The sequence below is a fragment of the Podarcis liolepis genome (genome assembly GCF_965112155.1).
Source record: "Podarcis liolepis genome assembly, chromosome: 10".
Taxonomy (NCBI): Eukaryota; Metazoa; Chordata; class Lepidosauria; order Squamata; family Lacertidae; genus Podarcis; species Podarcis liolepis.
This window is the reverse complement of record NC_139562.1, coordinates 6411824-6436398: the sequence shown is the minus strand read 5'-3', so window position 1 is coordinate 6436398 and position 24575 is coordinate 6411824. Positions and strand designations below refer to the sequence as shown.

General features: G+C 45.3%; 2 protein-coding genes across 3 annotated transcripts in view; one reads left to right on the top strand and one right to left on the bottom strand.

The window, feature by feature from the left end:
* TASOR2 (transcription activation suppressor family member 2) overlaps nt 1-21755 on the bottom strand; it is a 61541-nt gene extending 39786 nt beyond the window's left edge. The window contains exons 1-2 of one of the 2 annotated variants that reach the window (XM_083460845.1): nt 20472-21755; nt 1872-1961 (exon numbers count right to left, since the gene is read on the bottom strand). The gene's annotated coding sequence lies outside the window, so the exon portion shown is untranslated. The remainder of the gene's footprint in view (nt 1-1871; nt 1962-20471) is intronic. The other variant, XM_083460847.1, reaches the window with a different exon arrangement.
* Nucleotides 1-24575, top strand: part of IL15RA (interleukin 15 receptor subunit alpha) — a 237522-nt gene that overhangs the window by 209651 nt on the left and 3296 nt on the right. The gene's annotated exons all lie outside the window — the stretch shown is intronic.

Genomic DNA, 24575 nt, shown 5'->3' with positions numbered 1-24575 from the left:
GACCTGCACATGCACAGATGCTCCGCTGCGGGTTGCAAACGGTCATCCCACACGGATCACGTTTGCAACCCAAGCGCCCAGTGTAAACATTTGCTCATGCTGCACCAGATTTTTTTCAGAAAGTGGGGGGGGGGTGAGTGTTCGGACCCCTGGGCCCTCACTTGTGGGGTTCTGTCCTCTCCCTCATGCTTTTCAACATCTACATGCAACCGCTGGGAGAGATCATCAGGGGGTTTGGGCTGGGAGTCCATCAAAATGGGGATGATACCCAGCTCTACCTCTCTTTTAAATCAGAACCAGTGAAGGCGGTGAAGGTCCTGTGCGAGTGTCTGGAGGCAGTTGGAGGATGGATGGCGGCTAACAGATTGAGGTTGAATCCTGACAAGACAGAAGTACTGTTTTGGGGGGACAGGAGGCAGGCGGGTGTGGAGGATTCCCTGGTCCTGAATGGGGTAACTGTGCCCCTGAAGGACCAGGTGTGCAGCCTGGGAGTCATTTTGGACTCACAGCTGTCCATGGAGGCGCAGGTCAATTCTGTGTCCAGGGCAGCTGTCTACCAGCTCCATCTGGTGCACAGGATGAGACCCTCCCTGCCCGCAGACTGTCTCGCCAGAGTGGTGCATGCTCTGGTTATCTCCTGCTTGGACTACTGCAATGCGCTCTATGTGGGGCTACCTTTGAAGGTGACCCGGAAACTACAACTAATCCAGAATGCGGCAGCTAGACTGGTGACTGGGAGCGAACGTCGAGACCACATAACACTGGTCCTGAAAGACCCACATTGGCTCCCAGTACGTTTCCGAGCACAATTCAAAGTGTTGGTGCTGACCTCTGTCACTGTTTTTTGTGTTGAATATGCTATATGGTGGGACGCAGGTGGCGCTGTGGGTTAAACCACAGAGCCTAGGACTTGCCAATCAGAAGGCTGGCAGTTCGAATCCCTGCAATGGGGTGAGCTCCTGTTGCTCGGTCCCTGCTCCTGCCAACCTAGCAGTTTGAAAGCCCATCAAAGTGCAAATAGATAAATAGGTACCACTCCAGTGGGAAGGTAAACGGTGTTTCCATGTGCTGCTCTGGTTCGCCAGAAGCGGCTTAGTCATGCTGGCCACATGACCCAGAAGCTGTACGTCAGCTCCCTCAGCCAGTAAAGAGAGATGAGCGTCGCAACCCCAGAGTCGGCCACATGTGGACCTAATGGTCAGGGGTCCCTTTACCTTTTATGCTATATGGTAATTTATGGACCTAATAAGTATCTAAAGCCATTTGCACATAACAAAATATGTACCGTATTTTTCGCTCCATAAGACGCACCAGACCACAAGACGCACCTAGTTTTTGGAGGAGGAAAACAAGAAAAAAAATATTCTGAATCTCAAAAGCCAGAACAGCAAGAGGGATCGTTGTGCAGTGAAAGCAGCAATCCCTCTTGATGTTCTGGCTTCTGGGATAGCTGCGCAGCCTGCATTCGCTCCGTAACACACACACACACACATTTCTCCTTACTTTTTAGGAGGGAAAAAGTGAGTCCTATAGAGCAAAAAAAATGGTATTTTATCAAAGTAATTGTTGAACTGAAATACAATTAAAAAGTAGTATATTAACGGTGAAATTGGGGGTGGGGCCCCACTCTGGGCCCTAAGCTATAACTTGTTTAGCTTATACATAAATTCAGCACTGCTGGAGAGCTAAGCAAAGGGCTGTTCTCAATCCGGATGAATCCTCCCTTCTGCGCTGCGGCAACGACCAAAGTCCCAGCACCAAACACAAACTGAAACTAAAAGGGCGACGACCGACGAAAGGCTTCCTCTAGAGAGGAGCCACGTGGAATGGGGAAAGAGATTGTTGGGAGTTCAGCAAACGTTCAGTTTTACCTCTGTTTCGGATCAGAGCAGGAGTAAAACGCAGGAATCCTCAAGTTCTGCCTTGGCAAAGCGGCTCTTTTGTTTGGAGAAAACTTCGTCCTGCATTAAGACAGAGGGTAATGAATCAGATCCACCCGGTTTTTTCGCCCATGTGGTGACAGATCTTAAGACCGGCCACGTGTACGCAGTGCTTTGAAAAGAGGAAGCAAGCTTCTCAACTAGGCATTACCAGGAAATTCTACAGCCTGCATAAAGGCTGCAAAATGAGCGTGTTTTCCTTCCTTTTCACGCCCAGTAATTTAGTCTGCCATTTTGCACAACTGATTCTGGTTTGGCAACACACGAGGAAAGAAAAAGAGGAATGCAGATCACTAGCGGGCTCCTTATTTAGCCCTTTTTTGACTTCTGCGATTGCTACAGACACAGCCTATGCATTTCAAGCCGAATTTTCACCAGCATTGAGGACTACAAACTTCAGATTCTCAGAGAGGAGGACTGTGTGCCTAACAGCGCAGTCTATGATCCTACAGAATCGCAGGATCCTTTTAGATCTAAAAATATATTCCGTCCAATAATTTAACATGTTACCTTGAGTCAGGAATGGGGGTGTGTGTGTGGACGGGATCCTAGATCCAGCTAACCAGCTGGATCCTGAACTCCCCACCTAGGCCATTTAGACACAGGCCACCACGAGGCTTTCAAAATAGCACTGTGCAGTTTTTACTATCTATATCTTCACAGAGGGTATCACAGAGCTGGAAGGGACCACAAGGGTCATCTAGTCCAACCCTTGACAATGCCAGAATATTTTGCCCAACGTGGGGTTCGAACACACAGCCCTGAGATCACAAGCCTCAAGCTTTACCAATTGAGCTATTCGGCAATCCTAATAGATTGGATTTTCCATGGCTTTAATTCTATTACAGCTTTATTGCTTTTTAACTGTTACATGTTGCATGTTTTTAGCCTTCTATATTTTGTCTGCGGGTGGCGCTGCAGTGTAAACCACTGAGCCTAGGGCTTGCCGATCAGAAGGTCAGCGGTTCGAATCCCCGCGACGGAGTGAGCTCCTGTTGCTCGGTTCCTGCTCCTGCCAACCTAGCAGTTCAAAAGCCCATCAAAGTGCAAGTAGATAAATAGGCACCGCTCCGGCGGGTAGGTAAACGGCGTTTCCGTACGCTGCTCTGGTTCGCCAGAAGCGGCTTAGTCATGCTGGCCACATGACCCGGACAAATGCCGGCTCCCTCGGCCTATAGAATGAGATGAGCATGCAACCCCAGAGTTGTCCACGACTGGACCTAACAGTCAGGGGTACCTTTAATAATAATATAATAATAAATTTTATTTATACCCTGCCCTCCCTGGCCAGAGCCCGGCTCAGGGCGGCTAACTACAGTAAAAATTACAGTTAAAACATAATGGGGGGGGGGGGACACCAATTTAAAATACGGGTTAAAATGAAATTTAAAATACAGCCTCATTTTAAAAGTAGCCCATAGATCAAAACCATAAGGGGAGGGAAACATAAGGGTCAGACTGAGTCCAAACCAAAGGCCAGGCGGAACAGCTCTGTCTTGCAGGCCCTGTGGAAAGATGTCAAGTCCCGCAGGGCCCTTGTCTCTTGGGACAGTGTGTTCCACCAAGTCGGGGCCAGTACTGAAAAGGCCCTGGCCCTAGTTGAGACCAATCTAACCACCTTGTGACCTCGAAAATGTTGTCATTTGTGGACCTTAAGGTCCTCCGCGTGGCATACCAGGAGAGGGGGTCCCGCAGGTACGAGGGTCCTAGGCTGCATAGGGCTTTAACGGTAAAAACCAGCACCTTAAACCTGACCCTGTACGCCACCGGGAGCCAGTGCAGTTGGTAAAGCACTGGATGAATGTGATCCTGTAAGGAGCCTCGCTGCGGCATTCTGCACCCGCTGTACCTTTTACCTTTACTTTGTATGCAATTTTTTTTTGCAAAAGCCGCCTTGAGTCCCGGTCTAGTGAAAAGGCGGGATGAAAAGAATTATGGTAATAAATATAATAATGGCTTTCCCTGGCAATTTTAAGACCGCGAAAAGACCAGGGCCCTTTGGCAATTAAGAATCTGGGGCAGAAACCTAAGGAAAATGGGGTTAGATTATTATTATTTTTAAATCCCGGGATTGAGTTGCTGAGTTGCTACAGTACGACACCATCGTACTATTCGTGCAACAAAACTCCCCTCCTAACAGCTCCACTCCTAACAGCTTTGTGGGGGGGTGGTCTTGTGGTGGGGAGTTCCTCTGCCCAGCCAGAAGCCCTTGTGCTAGTAGCAGCACTTGGTCGAATCCTGCCCAACAGACTTAAGGTAGCCGTAATGAGGCGATGCCAGCACAAACTGGGGCAGATGGGGCTGCCATTGGGGGCTGTGAGCATCTTGAGGGTCAAAGTGTGGGGTTGCTAAAGGACCAGAGAGCCCCACGCCCCGAGGTGCGGCCACTGGTAGGAGCGCACCCTGGCTCTTAAAAGCATTATTAACAAAGCAACGCACAGGAAGAACCCTATAAAAAAGTTGTGAGTCACAGGGAGAGGCAACGCCAAGGCCCATGGCTGCTGGTGGCTATGACGAACGAGGGAATAATTTCACGAGAAAGCCTGTTCTTCCCCCTTGGAAGAGCAGCTGCATGTTCAGGAAAATGACACAGTACAACCCGGATAGGGTTGTGCAATATCTGGCTTGCAACATCACAATATATCACCAGCTAGATCTCTCGATATATCACAATATCTATCTGCGTGGCGGAGGGCCTTGCCAGGCTTCCGGGCGGTGGCAGAAGTGGTAGATTTAGTAAAATTAAATAAGCTTCCATATAGTATACTATTTAATACACTTTCAACTAATTTATGAGAAGTTTAAGTGATTTACTAGCCAAGTTGCCTCTGCACGCATAAGCCCCACTGAGTTCAACTAAACTTCTACTCGCCCTATAATTCTAACTTTTACCCAGTTTATTTTACTATTACCCAAAAACTCAAGTTAAATCAGATTCTGAAGTCATTATTTTTTTAGTAATCATTGTAATATGTATTTCATGATTTGTACTTCTTGGCCATAATTTATCTCAACTTCATATTATATAGGAATGTTTCCCTGTCAAGATATCTGAATGTATTTTGCATCCATTTATATAATTGCACACATTAACTTGTATGGTATCTCAAGGGTTGAGGAGATAAGACTGTACGGTTAGAAACTAAATTCCTAATATTGTCAAGTGTGAGTATTATCTCATTTATCAAAAGGGCCTGAAGGACAGCCAGAATGTACGACTCAGATGTAAATTCTTATTTTCCACCCCAAAGGTTAAACTTGTTTGGGGCCATGTGGAGACAGAAATGTATAGGAGAATGTGTGTTTATTCTCTCAGATACTCACACACATATCAATAAAGAGTTGAATTGTCCATTGTTCAAAAAACAAAAACTTATACTATCCTAAGAGTAAGCCCCATTGAATTCAGTAAGGTCTGCTTGTGAGTAGACACGCATTTGCTTGCACTGTTTTACAGAAAAACGCCCTTCCCATCATTCGCACACAGTACCCAACCTCCCATTTCAGCATAAGGCAGCTAAATCTTCTCCCCTCCATCGCCCACCCCAACAGAAGGGGGGTCCCCAAATGCCCCCATCCCACCAATCTCTGGGTGGGAGGGAGGGAGAGCAAGGAAGCAAAAAGATTGTCTTCTTTAAATTAAAAATGCACTCTTCCTTTTTAATACGGAGGAAAGGTATTTAGGGGGAACCAACCACATAAACAGGGGCGCAGGTGGCGCTGTGGGTTAAACCACAGAGCCTAGGCGGTTCAAATCCCCACGACGGGGTGAGCTCCCGTTGCTCGGTCCCTGCTCCTGCCAACCTAGCAGTTTGAAAGCACGCCAGTGCAAGTAGATAAATAGGTACCGCTCCGGCAGGAAGGTAAATGGGCGTTTCCGTGCGCTGCTCTGGTTCGCCAGAAGCGGCTTGGTCATGCTGGCCACACGACCCAGAAGCTGTACGCCGGCTCCCTCGGCCAGTAAAGCGAGATGAGCGCCGCAACCCCAGAGTCGGCCACGACTGGACCTAATGGTCAGGGGTCCCTTTACCTTTAACCACATAAATGCCACCAGGAAATAAAAACAAAAACTATTCCCCCTCTTTTTTCCCCCCACTGGTGGGGGAAGAAAGAAGAGCTTTCCAGTTCTTCGTTTACCTTGCCTCTTTGATTATCTAGCTGTGGGAGGTTCCTCCTGGGTCGTTAGCAGGCTCTGCATAATTAGCTGAGCTCTAAGTGGGAGGGTACCGGTGAATCCGAAATAGCTGGCTGGTTTGTGGGAGGGTTTATCATCATTTATTTCTTATCGGGAGAGAACAAAGTTGGAAACACGTGCCTGCAAATTATCTGCAAAGTATGTTCAGCTGAGCTACCCCCTGGGACGCTGTTAAGTCTCCACCTTTGATATTAATTTATCGCACAGCCCTGCTTCCGGGGCGTTATAAATTTAGACTTCAGTTTGGAAAAAACAGAAAGTCCTTGTTTGCAGAGGATCTGCACACTGGGAGTTAATATCTTCACAGACCCAGTTCTCCGATATACTAATTTTCTGCAAGCAGGAAGTGGGGAAGAATTTCAAAAAAAGAAAAGTTCAAGTCAAAGGCGCTATTGTCCAGGAAGGACTCTACCGCAGGATTTCTCGGGAGAGCAAAAGAGTAACAAAAAGCAGGAAGTGAAAGCACCACACAATGTCTGTTCCGCACTTGCAAGGAATCGCTCCTTCAGTGTGGTAGTGCCTGAACTTTGGAACTCCCTGCCACTTGATATTAGGGTATTCAACTTCACTATACTGCTTTTGGCAAGTTTTATGCTCAGGCAAGCCTGCCCAGACATCTAAATCTGATGTGCATTTCAGTAATATGTAATTTTACTTTGCAATACATGTTTTGTAAACTGCTGATTTTACAAATATATACGTTTTGAAGGTGTGGCGAATTAGGTCAACTTGCTTTTGACATCGGATTTTTTTGGCCATTTTAATGCATATAGGACAATCCTTCCTGAATCTGCGCAATCCTTAAACAAACCTTTAGTATGTTCCACATGTACAGAAATTGATTTATTCATTCATTCAGTGTTTTTCTATCCCACCTTTCTCCCAAAGTTGGGATTCAAGGCGGCTGGCAGTATTTTATAAACATCATTTTAAAATACCAACACATTAGTTAAAAGCAATAGTTTAAAAACACAATAACACACATTTAGAGCTAGCATTAAAATACGGAGTGCCCTGATAGCAAGGCCAGTTGCCAACATTGTCTGCACACATTATTAATTTTGTGTTTATATTTTGGTATCATCAGCATACTTAGCAACCTTCCTCCTCGCCCCTGACTCTTTAAAAACCACAAGTGCATTATCAAGGAGGCAAAAAAACTTGAGCTAAAAGTGACTCCATGTTAAATTAATTTTAATTCCAAAATGACGATCAGTTTATATGCTTTGGGATTATCAATTTATCAATCTGCCCTTTGCAGATTTGAAAGGAAGGGGAGAAAAACCAGTGTTAAATGCCACGACATAGCTGTTCTTTCTCTTTTTTAAAGGGAAATTCCCTTAGGATTTCTCGCAAGAAAAGGGAAAAGTTGACAGCTATGTGCCACGAGCGTTGTCAGAGGGCTAGATGGAAAGCGGCACACTGTATTCAGGTTTTACACAAAAGAAAAACCACAACCAAATAAACATTCAGTGTTAACAAATGGGAGGGAAATGTGTTCGGTGCTTCTATACGGCAGCCGTTGATTTCAGTGAAAAGCGAAACTGATTTAAACAGAAATAAAAGTGAAACTATTCTGTTCCAGCAGCCACGCAAGCTCCGTACCAGAGACAGAAGCATATTAATTGTAGGCAGCACAACGTGCTTTTTAAAGCAACCATCTCAGGATTTTTAACCTTAAATTCAAAGTTTACTAGTAGCTCCCTACTTTGCATATATATATATATATATATATATATATATATATATATCCATTTCCCAACTCCTGTACACTGCAAATGTCTGGCGTAATAATGGGGACCTGCCTAAGCTAGATGCCTTTCAGGCAAAATTTCTACGATCTCTGCTGCAGGTACCCAACTGTGTCCCCAACTCCATACTTCTGTTACAAGCTGGTGAATGCCCAATTTCAACTAAAGCATAGTGTTCTGCCCTAAAACATTGGCTCAGGATTTCAGTGTTTGATCTTGGGAAGGGTTTGTACCAATAAGGAGTTTGTCAGCAAATGGCAGAAAACCATGGCTAGAAAAGCCACCTCTATTAGTCTGTCACCCCCCCCCCAAAAAAAAACCTTTATTACCTGGGTTAGGAAGGTGCCCTAAAGACGTTAAAGCAAAGATTATGGGATAAGGCACACAGTGACTTGCGATCTCGATCACACACAGCCTGTAGTCCGCTGGCAGTAGGAGTACAATATGGGCATGTCTTTAAGTTAACACCTTACATTAAAAACCTGACAGTACCAAATTATCGAAGGTTTTTCACCAAAGCCAGACTAAACGTCTTTCCTTCTGCAGTGTCGGATGGCAGGTTGAGAGGAGTTCCTTGCCAGGACAGATTTTGCTCGTGTGCTCAAGACATCGATTCCATAAAACATATTTTGCTGCACTGTGCGAAATACGAGCAAGCCAGGGCTGAACTGATATTACCCTTGCTGATACCTTTCCCAGGAAAATCAGAGGCTCACTATGTCAGGTTCCTATTGGAAGACCGGACAAACGCCAGAACATTAGCAGTGGCAAAGTTTTTATCGGTGGTTGCAAGAACCAATGATCCCTATCTTTAAGTCTGAACAAAATACCCCAGTAATGAGATCATTAAGTTTGCAGATGATACAACGGTGGTTGGTTTAATCACGGCTGGAGAGGGGGAGGCGGTCTATAGGAAGGAAGTTGAGCAGTTGGTGCAGCAAAAACAACTTACTCCTTAACTTAAAGAAAAAGAAGAGATTACTGTGGACTTTAGGAAATGTAAATTGAATATTCACCCACTTATTATTGAGTGGAAGTGCATGGAACAGGTCTTGGTGTTTCGATTTCTGGGAATGGAGTTAACCAAACTGGGGAGAAAACAGCAAAGACCTGGTGAAGAGAGCACAGCAGAGGTTATATTTTCTGAGAATCCTCCGGAAAAACAATCTCCTAAAGGACCTGTTGATGGCATTTTACCATTGTACTGTGGAGAGTGTATTAACTTATTGTCTGTGTGTGTGGTTTGGGAGCTGCACGGTCAGGGGAAAAACAATGCTGTCCAGGGTTGTAAAGACTGCGGAGAGAATAATTGGGTGCACTCTTCCCACCTTGGATCAAATCTTTGCTTCCAGGCAGTGCCATAAGAAAGCTGCAGAGATAGCGCAGGATAGTGCGCACCCCGGAAATGATCTCTTTCAGCTTCTGCCTTCTGGAAGAAGGTATAGGGTTATAAAGGCCAGGACTAGCCGCCTGAGAAACAGCTTCTACGCAAATGCAATTCTGGTTCTAAACGCAGCATAAGGAGTCTCTATAGTATATTGTCTTTTAAAATGGGGTTTCAGAGTTTTTAGGGGTTTTTGAATGTTCTATGCAGATCTTTAATTTCATTGTTCTGTATGGGACAATGACAATAAAGATATCGTGTATAGTATGCTTGTTTAACCTGGAGGTAGGCTGTCTGAATTGTGCATTGCTTTGTAACGATTTGTTGGGTTTCTGGACCGTAATAAAGATTGATTGATTGATTGATTGATTGATTGATTGATTGATAGATATGCAGTTATAAAGCATCTAATGTTTTAGGTGCTGCCCATTTCGCTCTGTCGGTATAATTCTGCAAACAAACCAAGCTGCCGGAGAGCCAAACTTTCATGAACCTCTGGGTTAAGCTCTAAAAGACATGTGCAAAACTACACTTATCTTCAATGCCTCCATTGTGAGTCAATGAGGTGTTGTGGTTAGAGTGGAAGACTAGGACCAGGGAGTAAAGGTAAAGGTACCCCTGCCCGTACGGGCCAGTCATGTCCGACTCTAGGGTTGTGCGCCCATCTCACTTAAGAGGCCGGGGGCCAGCGCTGTCCGCAGACACTTCCGGGACCAGGGAGATCAGGGTTCAAATCCCCACTCGGCCGTTAAGCTCACTGAATGGCCTTGGGTTCAACACTGCCTCCCAGCCTGACCAACCTCACAGGGTCGTCGTGAGGAATGACATGGGCCTGCTACCTTTACCTCCTTAGATAAAAAAATGGTTGAGAGAGCTGGGTATGTTTAGCCTGGAGAAGAGGGAGACGGCCATCTTCAGATATCTCAATGGAACTAGGTCGTTTTCTCCTGCTCCAGTGGGGAGGACTCGAACCCATGGCTTCAGGATACAAGAAAGGAAATTCCGACTCAACATCTGGAAGAACTTTCTGATGGTAAGTGCTGTTCGACAGTGGAACAGACTCCCCTTGCTTGGAGGTTTTTAAGCAGAGGTTGGAGGGCCATCTGTCATGGATGCTTTAGCTGAGATTATTATGTTGCAAGGGGTTGGAATAGATGACCCACAGGGTCCCTTCCAACTCTACAATAATTCTATGAAATTTAATAGTAAGTAAAGAAATATGATGGGACACGGGGGGCGCTGTGGGTTAAACCACAGAGCCTAGGGCTTGCCGATCAGAAGGTCGGCGGTTTGAATCCCCGCAACAGGGTGAGCTCCCGTTGCTCGGTCCCTGCTCCTGCCAACCTAGCAGTTTGAAAGCACGTCAAGTGCAAGTAGATAAATAGGTACCACTCCGGTGGGAGGGTAAACGGTGTTTCCATGTGCTGCTCTGGTTCGCCAGAAGCAGCTTAGTCATGCTGGCCACATGACCCAGAAGCTGTACGGCCAGTAAAGCAAGAAGAGCGCTGCAACCCCAGAGTCGGCCACGACTGGGCCTAATGGTCAGGGGTCCCCTTTACCTTTAAAGAAATATGTATATTATTGGGGGCTAGGCCCTTATGGTATTTTTACTGAAGATCTATGGGTATAAATCTAATAAATAATAATACAGTCGTACCTTGGTTGTCGAACACCCTGGAACTAATGACATTTTGGCTCTCAAACGATGCAAACCTGGAAGTGATTGTTCCGGTTTGCAAACATTCTTTTGGAAGCTGAACGTCCGACGGGCTTCTGCAGCTTCTGATTGGCTGGAGTAGCTTCCTGCAGCCAATCAGAAGCCGCGATTTGGTTTCCGAACATTTTGGAAGTCAAACAGGCTTCCGGAATGGATTCCGTTCGACTTCCAAGGTACGACTGTAACAGCAATAATATAGTAGATTAGCATCCGCTGGTATCTCTTGATATTATCCGACGGCTTCAGATAACAAGGAACTTCGGTTAGGGAGCCCGTGCTTGCCACAGAGTTATCTGATTTCGCAGAAAATCATTTTCAAGAAACCTTCCTAGCAGCAGTTAAGTAGATGACACACAACAGTAAGGAACTGGCAAGGTCTTTTGCTGCTGCGGGGAAAAACACAAAGAGCCTCGTGCCAGAACCTGTTTCAGACAATGTCAAAAAAACGGGGTCCATCAATCAATATTGTCTACGTCACGCATCCCCAACCTTTGGCCCTCCAGATGTTTTGGACTACAATTCCCATCATCCCTGACCACTGGTCCTGCTAGCTAGGGATCATGGGAGTTGTGGGCCAATACATCTGGAGGGCCGCAGGTTGGGGGTGCCTGGTCTACATTAACTGATAAGATCGTGTCTACCTTGCAGAAGGTTCCCAGCTTCAATTGCTGACATCTCCCAGTAGGTGGAAGGAAGACTTCTGCTGGAAACTCTCAAGAGCCACCAGCAGTCAGGGCAGACCATGTTAGGATTCTTGCTCCGTGTTTGCAGTCATGGGATTGTCGTCTATCACATGACGGTGCATGTTTTCATTCCACAGTGTGGGAAGTGACGGAGACAGGATGTTTGTGTTACTGTGTTCTGGAATGTTGGACGATTGTCCTTTGTTTGGTGAGAAAGAGGAAAGAGCTAAGTCAGAATGCTCCGAGTGTATTATATGTAAATGAAGTTGTTGTTGTTGTTTAGTCGCGTCCGACTCTTTGTGACCCCCTGGACCAGAGCATGCCAGGCCCTCCTGTCTTCCACTGCCTCCCGCAGTTTGGTCACACTCATGCTGGTAGCTTCGAGAACACTGTCCAACCATCTCATCCTCTGTCGTCCCCTTCTCTTTGTGCCCTCCATCTTTCCCAACATCAGGGTCTTTTCCAGGGAGTCTTCTCTTCTCATGAGGTGGCCAAAGTCTTGGAGTCTCAGCTTCAGGATCTGTCCTTCCAGTGAGCACTCAGGGCTGATTTCCTTCAGAATGGAGAGGTTTGATCTTCTTGCAGTCCATGGGACTCTCCAGAGTCTCCTCCAGCACCATAAGGTGAAATATAACTGGTAAAACTCTACAGGATGTGTTGCTAGTATGTGAAAACAGACATGCCCAAAAGATGCTCCAGCCAGAATTTATTGATACGTAAAGACTGATTTCACAAAGTTAAGCTAAGCTAAGCAGATATATAAGATTGAATGTTTAATTATTAAGAGACAAAATTACAATCTCAATAATAAAGTTACGAAATAATAACAAGGAAGTCACACACAGGTGGAGGGAAGACACAGGGCAAGGAATAAGAAATAGATAAATGTTGGTACGTAATGAAACGTGAAAATGTGAATTTACAAATATAATGTATATGTATCAATATGTAAAGAGTTCATATATGTATTGCAACATTAATAATAAATAAATTAAGTGCAAAAAATAAAAATAAATAAATAAAGAATTAAGGGGCAGGGGATTATGGGATGTGTCATGTTGGAGACTCGCATTGTGCCAATGTCTTCAAAGTCGTAGCTGGAGCACAGTAGATATTGTGGATTTCGGGTTTCAACAACAGCAACTTAAGCCAGAGGTCCTTAAGGCAGGGAGCTAGTTGCAGTCCACACATTTCAGTGGAATTTAAAAGCAGGATGTAAAAGAAGTAACTAAGAGAGCCTTGGTGATGTCTCAATGTAAAAAAAACCAACCAAAAACCCAAGGGGCACTTCCATTCCGTTTTACATCTCCCAGGACCACAACTTCACAAGCTATGTTATTACACCCACAAACACACTGAGCTTATAATGAATCCACAAATTAATTTCCATCGCCGGATGCCAATTAGTACTGTTGCTTACAGGCCGCGCTCCGCCCATTAGGAAGGAAACAACAAACAGAAGAACTTTGATCGCTGCCCTGTTTCCATCCTCTGCAGGGCACCTGAAACCAAATGGGGCCACAAAGTCTTAATTAACCAAGAATGCGGCAGCTAGACTGGTGACTGGGAGCGGATGCCGAGACCACATAACACCAGTCCTGAAAGACCTACATTGGCTCCCAGTACGTTTCCGAGCACAATTCAAATTGTTGGTGCTGACCTTGAAAACCCTAAATGGCCTTGGCCCAGTATACCTGAAGGAGCGTCTTCACCCCCATCGTTCAGCCTGGACACTGAGGTCCAGCGCCAAGGGCCTTCTGGCAGTTCCCTCGCTGCGAGAAGCCAAGTTACAGGGAACCAGGCAGAGGGCCTTCTTGGTGGTGGCACCCGCCCTGTGGAACGCCCTCCCACCAGATGTCAAAGAGAACAACAACTACCAGGCTTTTAGAATACATCTGAAGGCAGCCCTCTTTAGGGAAGCTTTTAATGTCTGATGCATTACAGTGGTACCTCGGGTTACATACTCTTCAGATTACATACGCTTCAGGTTACAGACTCCGCTAACTCAGAAATATTACCTCAGGTTATGAACTTTGCTTCAGGATGAGAACAGAAATTGTGCTCCGTCAGAGCAGCGGCAGCGGGAGGCCCCATTAGCTAAAGTGGTGCTTCAGACCTCCAGAACGAATTAAATTCTTAACCTGAGGTACCACTGTACTGTATTTTAATATTTTGTTGGAAGCCGCCCGGAGTGGCAGGGGAAGCCCAGGCAGATGGGTGGAGTATAAATAATAAATTATTATTATTATTATTATTATTATTATTATTATTATTATTATTAAGAAAGCAGATTTAGACTGACAGTGTTTGAAATGTGGAAGAGATGGGTGACAGTACTCATGCTGGCATATTCCCATGGGAGTTCCACGATTCGTCAGTATCAGTGACGGGGAAGTGAAAAAATTACAGAGAATGTGTGATGATGATAATGAATATTCCATTGACCAAACAAGACCATGGTGATTCTGGAATCAAAATTCATCACTCCTCAGAACACAAAAGGATCCTGCTGGATCAAGTCAATGCCCGTCTAGTCCACATCCTGTTCTCACAGTGGCCAGGATTCAAGCACAACGGTCCACTCTCCTCCTGTGGTTTCCAGCAACGGGTCACTGTATGAAATTTGCATTGCCCACTCCATTCAGATGCGTTGATAATGAAAAAATCACCAAGACTTCCTCTTTAGAAGTAACTTTGAATAAACTGATCGGATCCTTGTTAAACGACCCCTTCCGAGAATACCGTATTTTTTGCTCTATAAGACTCACTTTTTCCCTCCTAAAAAGGGGAAATGTGTGTGTGTCTTATGGACTGTGTGTGTGTCTTATTTCAAAGAATATCTGAAAAATAAATATAGTAGTTTAAATTCTGTCGCAGCATTCAAGGAACTTCAGTGATCGTTGCAAGGTAGATCTAAGAAATTAGATTTATTAAGAATAAGTTTAATTATGATAAAAGTGTGTATTGGCAATAAGTAATATGAAATCGAAATATGGAATAGATGGGAGGTTGGGTCTTTAGGGTTAAGGCCAATAGATGTTTTATTGTTTGCTAAGAAAATTATGTGTCTGTGGTTATTCTTGTGTGTAATTTGGTATTTGTTTTTTTTTCTTTTTTCTTGTTGTATCAATAAAAATCTTTTAAAATAAATAAATAAATAAATAAATAAACGTGCTGTTTTAAAGGGCTGTGTTTTCTAAAAGAATTAAACGGGATGGGAGGGAAGAGGAAAAGAATGCAGGAGGGGTGGACGTCACCGAAAAGCACCCGTTTTCCCACGAACAGACGCTACCCTGTTAAACTGGCAGGTCAAGTTTTTGTGCTGGGCTAAGCACCACATGGGGCATGGCTCAAGGACCTCACACTCGGATGCTGCAAATACCAGGAAGGTTGCACTGTGCAGACTCAAGGTTGCAGCAAACTTGTTCTGCAATCTTCCTAAGTTAAGTTGTATTCATTCAACTTGTTTTTATTATTGCTTGTTAGCTGCCCTGAGCCCAGCCTTGGCTGGGGAGGGCGGGGTATACATTATTATTATTATTATTGATATTATTATTATGATTATTATTATTAAATGCTGCACAGAAAGGGGAGAGAGCAAGCATTCCTGGAACTTTTCAGCAGCCTGATACTGAAATCTAACAGCTGGTAGTTTTTCCAGACATGGAGATAAATGAGGCCGGCTTGGAAACCTTTTTCAAATTATTTTTCTGTGCAAAACAAATCACAAATCATAGCTAAGACTAAGCAGATGTAACGCTAAACCGTGGCTAACAGGAATCGGAATTGAAAGCTTCCCATCTCCTCCTGAGCGTGCCAGAGGAGGAAAGAGAATGTAAGTTCTGGAGGAGGCGAGGCTCATTATTGTCACAATATAAACCATGGTTTTGCACGACGTCCAAAGGACTCCAAACTGCTCGCGGTTGACACAAAAATCAGCACAGTTGAGTACGTATCATCTCGAATGCTCTGGGAGGTTTTGGAAACTTCCTTGCAACTTCTTTGTAGCACTTTTCCTGTCTCTAACACACCTGCCCGAAGAAACTGGATCAACCATTTTCTATTGCATTTTAGTAAATTGACCTTCTCCCCCCTCCCACAAATTTTCTGTGCAAGTACAGTGGTACCTCGCAAGACGAATGCCTCGTAAGACAAAAAACGCGCAAGACGAAAGAGTTTTCCGTTTTTTGAGTCGTTCCGCAAGACGAATTTCCCTATGGGCTTGCTTCGCAAGACAAAACGTCTTGCGAGTTCTTGCAAGTTTGTTTCCTTTTTCTTAAAGCCGCTAAGCCGTTAATAGCCGCTAAGCCGCTAATAGCCGTGCTTCGCAAGACGAAAAAACCGCAAGACGAAGAGACTCGCGGAACGGATTAATTTCGTCTTGCCAGGCACCACTGTAATACTTTGAAGCTATGTAAAAGAACATTTGAGTTTTCCTTTGCACGGAATTCAATTACTGTTGCACACACCACCTGAATGTAACAAAGTATACAATTTACAGTGGTACCTCAGGTTAAGTACTTAATTCGTTCCGGAGGTCCGTACTTAACCTGAAACTGTTCTTAACCTGAAGCACCTCTTTAGCTAATGGGGCCTTCTGCTGCTGCCGCGCCGCCGGAGCACGATTTCTGTTCTCATCCTGAAGCAAAGTTCTTAACCTGAAGCACTATTTCTGGGTTAGCAATCTTTAACCTGAAGCGTATGTAACCTGAAGCGTATGTAACCTGAGGTACCACTGTATTTGCAACATTGCTAATAACGCAAAGAGCCTTTTAATGGGCTTGAAACACACACCCCATTTTGAATTTCTAACGACTCAGCACAAATAATCAGCTCGGTTATCGGTTAAAAGAGAAAAATAAGGCTAACAAGTTTCGAGGTTTGTTCATTTCTTTTTTCCCCTCCTAAAATGTTTTGAGCCGGAATTCCAACCCCATGCAGAATGCCCAGAGCAATGTATATGGTAACAAAAATGTAAAAATGGAATGTAATCTTTAAAACAGCTATAAAACACTAAAATAGACCAGGCTGGGGGGAGAGAGAGAAAATAAACAACAGAGAGAGCCCTGCTGTTTCCACAGCCAGAAGTTTAGCAGCCACCAGCAGAGACTCAGAAGGCTGTGATCCCATGCATTGGAGTAAGCCCAATGCTTACCTAGGAGTAAGCCCCATTGGAATTAAGATTGCCGGAAGAAATATCAACAACCTCAGATATGCAGAGGACACAACACTGATGTTAGAAAGTGAGGAGGAATTAAAGAACCTTTTAATGAGGGTGAAAGAGGAGAGCGCAAAATATGGTCTGAAACTCAACATCAAAAAAAATGAAGATCATGGCCACTGGTCCCATCACCTCCTTGGCAAATAGAAGAGGAAGAAATGGAGGCAGGGAGAGATTTTACTTTCTTGGGCTCCATGATCACTGCAGATGGTGATAGCAGCCACGAAATTAAAAGACGCCTGCTCCTTGGGAGAAAGGCGATGGCAAACCTAGACAGCATCTTAAAAAGCAAAGACATCAGTTCAAGCTATGGTTTTCCCAGTAGTGATGTATGGAAGTGAGAGCTGGACCATAAAGAAGGCTGATCACCGAAGAATGGGTGCTTTTGAATTCTGGTGCTGGAGGAGATTCTTGAGAGTCCCATGGACTGCAAGAGCATCAAACCTCTCCATTCTGAAGGAAATCAGCCCTGAGTGCTCACTAGAAGGACAGATCCTGAAGCTGAGGCTCCAAGACTTTGGCCACCACATGAGAAGAGGAGACTCCCTGGAAAAGACCCTGATGTTGGGAAAGATGGAGGGCACAAGGAGAAGGGGACGACAGAGGACAAGATGGTGGGACAGTGTTCTTGAAGAGACCAGCATGAGTTTGACCAAACTGCAGGAGGCAGTGGAAGACAGGAGTGCCTGGCGTGCTCTGGTCCAGGGGGTCACGAAGAGTCGGACACGACTAAACGACTAAACAACAACAAGCCCCATTGAACTCAACAGGACTTACTTGCTAGTAGACAACATGCATTCTTCCACTGTAAGAATGTCTTTTCTGAGTTTTATTGTATTTCTCAAGCACAGAAACAATGTACAGTGGTACCGTGGTTCTCAAACTTAATCCATTCCGGAAATCCGTTCCAAAACCAAAGCGTTTCAAAACCAAGTCACGCTTTCCCATAGAAAGTCATGCAAAACGGATTACTCCGTTCCAGACTTTTAAAAACAACCCCTAAAACAGCAATGTAACATGAATTTTACTATCTAACGAGATAGTAAAAAACTATCTTGGTTCAAAACCAAGGCGTAGCTTCTGATTGGTTATCCCCCCCCTTAAAATATAAAGCAATGAAGTGAAATAAATTAACAGTAATAAAAATAGCAAGCTCAATTTTTTCAAAAAATAGCACCTAGACCAGGGGTCAGCAAACTTTTTCAGCAGGGGGCTGGTCAACTGTCCCTCAAACCTTGTGGGGTGGCCAGACTATATTTTTTGGGGGGAAATGAATGAATTCCTATGCCCCACAAATAACCCAGAGATGCATTTTAAATAAAAGGACACATTCTATTCATCTAAAAACACGCTGATTCCCGGACCGTCCACGGGCTGGATTGAGAAGGCGACTGGGCCGGATCCAGCCCCCGGGGCTTAGTTTGCCTACCCATGACCTAGACATTCGGCTTTGGCGACCGTAGGCTAGGTTTAAAATGCCATTTAGCTTCCATATCCGAGTTTCTAATACTGGGCTGCTAAAACACAATACTGAAAGTGAAAACACAATATTAAAAGTAGTTTGAAACCAGAAGTGAGCCTTCGGCGCTTGCAGAAAGCTGGCTGATGAAGGTGCCAAGCAGACCTCTGTTGGAAAGGAATTCCAGAACTCAGGAGCTACCACAGAGAAGACACTGTCTTGTTCCACCGTCCGATCCCAAGCTTCTGAGTTCGGTGGAAGAAGCAAGAGTTCCTCCCGCTGCCAATCTTAGCACCCGAAAATGTCTGTTTAATCAACACTGCAGCAAACACTGATTTACAAAGTTACAGTTCAGATCGCCCTTGATTTTTACTAGATTTTTGTCCTGAAATTCAACACTTTTCACAAAGGCGATTGGTATTTCCGTTTCTTCTTTCCTTAAGAAAACAAACTAAAAGCTGTCGTTTTGCCGTCTGCAAAGAACAGCTTGTTCTCTTACAGATAAGTTTTCTTTAAAAGTGGAGGGGGGGGGAGAGGTTGAAGGAGCGGCGAAGAGAAGCACCGAAAAACTCACTAGCTCATGCATCTAAAAAACAAGCAATGTACTTCACTTAAGACTTTCTAATGGCAATTTTTGCTCTTTGAGTAGGCCATGGACGCTTTGGCTGAGATTTCTGCATTGCAGAGGGTTGAATTCGATGAGCCTCGTAGTCCCTGCGAATACCAGCGGAACTCCCTTCCGCAGTCCAAATGCACTGGATCACTTTGAACGGCCCTCCCAACGCACGCAGGATCGTAACCCCGAGGATTAGGGCTCGGATCCTGCACACACAGCCCTGGGAGTAAACACTTAATTTCCAAGCACACCCTCCCAAGGCCAACTTCAGATTTAAAAATTCACGGACGCTCAAAGTCCTATCTCCTGCTGAGCCAGCACAGCAGAACGCCTGGAGTGTCAGAATAGAACCCGAGAGACCTGGGTTCGAATCCCCACTCGCCGGGCAACTTTGGCCCAGCCACTGTCCCTCAGCCTACTTCGCAGAGTAGGGGGAGAAATTGCGCCGTTTTGGGCTCCTGGGAGAAAAAGGAGAGATATAAATGCAATACGTGAATTGATAAAATATAGGTGTGATGAGGAAGCGAGTCCTTGCACTGGGTTTACTCGTATGTAAAGACCCAAAGCGATGCAACCCAGGGGTGAGAGTGGAATGGCTTGTTCTGTAACAAGAAGCATGCGCACTCAGGGGACAATATCAGTCACCGCAGTCCTAAGCGCACTTCCTAGGTAAGAAGGCCCATTGGATAGAGTGAGGGCCTTACGTCAGAGTAAATATTCACGGGATCGCGGTTTAAGCGGGTAGGGGCATTTGGAGAAAAATCTCAGATTTTGCAAAACTGCCCTAAGGCAGCCGCCGCCCCTCTCTCTTCCAGGCTTTACCTGGGAGTAAAGCGCATGGCTCAGTAGGGCTTACTTCACAAGGAGGAAATCAGGTTGTTGAAACCTTCCCGCCAGTCAACAAAAACGTGTGGCGCAACCAGGGAAATCCGGATTCAGTGATCCGGATCCTTTAGAAGGCCCCACGTTGCCAGCTCCGGACCTTTTTGTCTAAACGGCGCTTGCAAGGAATGGAAACGATAAAAACCCCACCGCGATCGCACGCTGGAAGATCCCCACAAGAGGCAGAAGAGCTCCTGCGCAGCTCCCATCCACTCCAACGCCGGATATTGCGCCGGAGCGCTTTCCACGCCGGCATGTGAGCCTCGCTTTTCGCTTTCACTCCGCGGGTGAAAGCGCCGATCGCAGGGAGCTTTTTGCCATTTCCGCGCGCAGGAGCTCTTCCCCAATCCTGGGTTCCAATCCTGCCTTCCGATCCACCGCGGGAGAGGGGGAAAGAGGCTTGCGCAAGAGCGCTTCCCCCGGCTGGCTCATCTTTCATTTTTGCGCCTTTTAAAAGGGTCCCCGCAACCCACGCGAAGACGCATTGCTGGAGGTAGGATCGCGCGCAACTGACCCCAGAGGGAACCATAAACGGGGATTGTTTCGGAGCAAATCACGAAGAAAGGGAGATAAAGACATCCCCGCATCGACCGACACGCGTCGTCCCGCTTGCGCATCCTCACCCGCAACAGGTGTCAAAATCCTTTGGCTGTTGCTCCGAGGATCTCCCATGGTCAACGAGCGAGCAGGATCCGGCCCCTTTCCTTCCTTTCCCCCTTTTCGGATTCTTGCTCCTTTACACCTCCGCGATCACTTTCACCCTTCTTTCCTTTCCGCTAAAGCGCCGGGCCTTCCGTGCATTCCTTCACGTGAGAACGGAGCAAACCCGCGTCAACGACCCCCTTTCCCCTTGCGGGCGTCGCTTATCATCATCATCATCATCATCATTATTTAAAAGGGAGGTAGACGGGGGTGTCCTCCAGCGCGATCTGCTTTCCGAAAAAGGATCCCTGACGATTTATTCGGGATGCGAAAATTGCAAGACGGGAGATGCAAGTCTCGATCCCCAACCGCAGGCCGCGCACTTTGCAGGGGAGGAAATGACAGCGAGAAAGTAACTTGCAAAAAATAATAATAATAATAATATATGGAATAGCAGCTGCGCTCTTTTCCCGTCCGGGCGTTTGGAGAGGCCACTTGCAAAAGCGCACGATCGCGCGTAAAGATGGCCTCGCCGCCGTCTCCTCCTATTGTCTTAAGACGAGCGGGGGGAGCCCGATCTGCAAAGCCCCCCTTGGAAAAAGGAGGAAAAAGCGCTTTCGTGGAAGAAAAAGAGAAACATGTCCGACTCCAGGCTCCTTCGGAGGAGGTGGGAGGCTGGAGCAGCTCATCCGCCGACCCCAGGAAGTGAAAATTTTTTCCTCGTTTTGCAAGGGAGGGAAGGGAGGGGAGGGAAGGAAGGTGGCGAGGGAGGGCGACAGAAAGAAAGTGAAAACTGACCCGGAAAGAGTCGGGTGCCTCCAGCAGGCTTTGAACTTCCTGCTTGCTTTGCATATCCTCCCCGCGCCACGCCACACACGCGTCAAATCTTTGCAAAAGATAAGAATAAAAAATGCAAGGAAAGGAATGCAAGCAAGCGCCGCTCGGGAAAAGTGGGGACTAGCGCCTTGCAGAGCCCCGATTGCAAGGAGAAATGAAAAAGAAAAGTGCAAGCAAAGCAAGCACTGCTCGGGAAAACTGGGGACTAGCGTTGCTTTCCGTCCCCACGCGCGTCAAATCTTTGCTGAAAATAAAAAAATGCAGGAAAAGCAATGCAAGCAAGCGCCGCTCGGGAAAAGTGGGGATTAGCGCCTTTGCAGAGCCCCGATTGCAAGGAGAAATGAAAAAGAAAAGTGCAAGCAAGCAAAGCAAGCATCGCTCGGGAAAACTGGGGACTAGCGCCTTGCACAGCCCCGATTGCAAGGAGAAATGAAAAAGAAAAGTGCAAGCAAGCAAAGCAAGCACTGCTCTGGAAAACTGGGGACTAGCTTTGCTTTTCGTCCCCGCGCCACCCCACACTCGTCAAATCTTTGCAAAAAATAAAAAACGCAAGGAAAGCAAGCACCACTCGGGAAAAGTGGGGACTAGCGCCTTGCACAGCCCCGATTGCAAGGAGAAAGGTCGCTTTGCAACCGGGATTGCCGGTGGCGGCTGGCTTTTAAGCGCACGCCAGAATATTGGAAGAAATTTCAGGATTACTTGAATAAATATTCTAATATAAATAATTAGAAATCACCTGAAAGTACCAAGTAGGCCTAGGAATAAATTAGGATTTGATTGTAAGTAAATTAGCTTGAGAATAGTAAGAAATGAGAATCAGGTAGTTAATTGCTGGAATTAACTAAGAATGTTTTTGGAGAGCTGTTACATGCAGATAGAATGAATTTCAGAAGGGAGGGATCTGAGGAAGTCAATTAACAATGTAAAAGAAATTGGGTTTTTAAGATTACATCTTGTTTTTGTTTTTCTTGTTTAATACTGTATTGTGTTTTCTTTTGTGTGTTTTTCATTTTCTTTATGTTTGTTATAATTGTGGAGAACTTAATAAAAAAATTGGGGGGGGGAGGAATAAGCGCACGCCAGAATAATAAAAATCGAGAGAAATTGGGAGACTTAAAAAGAAACCCAGTGTCTTCAGGCTTTGCCAAACCTGGTGCCCTCCATCAAATGATGATTTGATGGGAGTTGCAGGGCGAAACATCTGGTGGGCAAAGAAGGCTGGGTTGCAAGGACCAGACCCGGCGACGCAGATCTGCCTCCTGTTCATGTTTTTAGCCTTTTCCCTGGAGCGATGCTGAAAGAGTCCTAAGGTGGCCAAGCTGTATGTAAGCAAGCAGCTGAAACTATAATAAAATCTTTAGAATATATAAATGGCAGTTATATACACAGACGCACATATAAATGGAATGTTACATATATAGCATGTAATTCATATATTTCAAAAAATAATCTCCCAAGTAGTTCGCAGCATCCTAAAAAGTCACAAATGTGCAATAAGAACCCCACATTTTAGAGGAGCATAGGAAAATTAGGTAAGATGTCCTCTTAAAGCAACAGTGGAAAGTTTAAACAGAGGGGTCAGCAAACTTTTTCAGCAGGGGGCCGGTCCGCTGTCCCTCAGACCTTGTGGGGGGCCGGACTATATTTTTTGGGGGGGGGAATGAACGAATTTCTATGCCCCACAAATAACCCAGAGATGCATTTGAAGTAAACGCACATATTCTACTCATGTACAAACACCAGGCAGGCCCCACAAATAACCCAGAGATGCATTTTAAATAAAAGCACACATTCTACTCATGTAAAAACACGCTGATTCACGGACCATCCGGGGGCCGGATTTAGAAGGTGATTGGGCCGGATTCAGCCCCCGGGCCTTAGCTTGCCTGCTCATGAGCAAGGGTAACAACAACCGGCCAATCCAAAAAACGCAGCAGAGAAGACTCCCGAATTTGCAATCGTGTATTTCTTTGAATAATTATAATTATAAGAATAATTACACTGGCCCACTGTACAGGGTTGTTGTAATCCACACCGACCCCAAAATCAGCAAAAGGGGATTGTTAAAACTGAATCACATTTACGGGGCGCGAAAGCCCCAGTCCTCAAGTTACTCTTGCTACCACTATCCATCCCTGCCCCATGTGATAGAGGGATAATAACTCTAGATTGAATACTTACAGGCTTGTCATAATAAACTGCACTCTTGACATGCTCTCCCCACATACCCACCTTGGAACTGGAACCAAAGGCTGGAGGGCATTGCAGGGTTAGACTCAATTTCCTTTGGGTCTCCACGTGATGCTAAGGAAAGTTTTTTGTTTTTTTTTACAGACCTCGTTAGCACTTCCTTAATGGCATTTATGGGCTGCACCTGGTTTGGTTAACTGGCTCACATGCAGCCCGAAATAACTGCACCAATAAACAGCAGCCTGTTTGGAAATAGGTGGTTTATTTGCAACAGGTGTCTTTATAATAGCAGCCACACACACACACAAACACACAAATGTCTACATTTGAACATTATTCGGCTACTTAATCCACTTTCCTTATGCAGTGGTACCATGGTTCTCAAATTCCTTAGTTCCCAAACGCCGGAAACCCGGAAACAAGCGTTCCAGAAACCGAATGTCCGATGCGGCTGTCGGCTATTGTTTCTGGGGCGCCTGCACCAATCAGAAGCTCTGGTTTTCGAACATTTCAGAAGTCAAACAGACTTTCGGAACAGATTAAGTTTGGCGCTTTTGTTTTTGCTAGTTATTTTGCATTTCTGTTTTTGAGGCTTTTTCGGTTCATTTATTTTTGTGACCGTGTGGAACCCAGTTCAACTGCTGATTGATTGATTGATTGATTGATTGTGTGACTGTGGAAATACTAGAATCATAGAATTAAGAGAGTTAGAAGGGGCCATAAGAGCAATGCAGGAATCTTTCACCCAACATAGGGCTCAAACTCACCACTCTGGGATTGACTCATGCACACACACACACACACACACACACATTCCTTAATTCTTTTTTGCGTTTAACAATGCAAATGTTTGAAAGATAGAGAAACGAACAACAGCTTGCCTGTTGGATCTAATTAATCACAGCATTGCATTTACTGTATCTGCATTTATTGTATTTACTGTATCGCTCTTCCTTTTTTAATTATTATTAGAAATTCAATTAATGATTGTATAATAGTGCAAATTCTTTTTTTGTACGTTTTTTCTTTTTTCGTCTTAATTTTTTTTTATCTTAAAG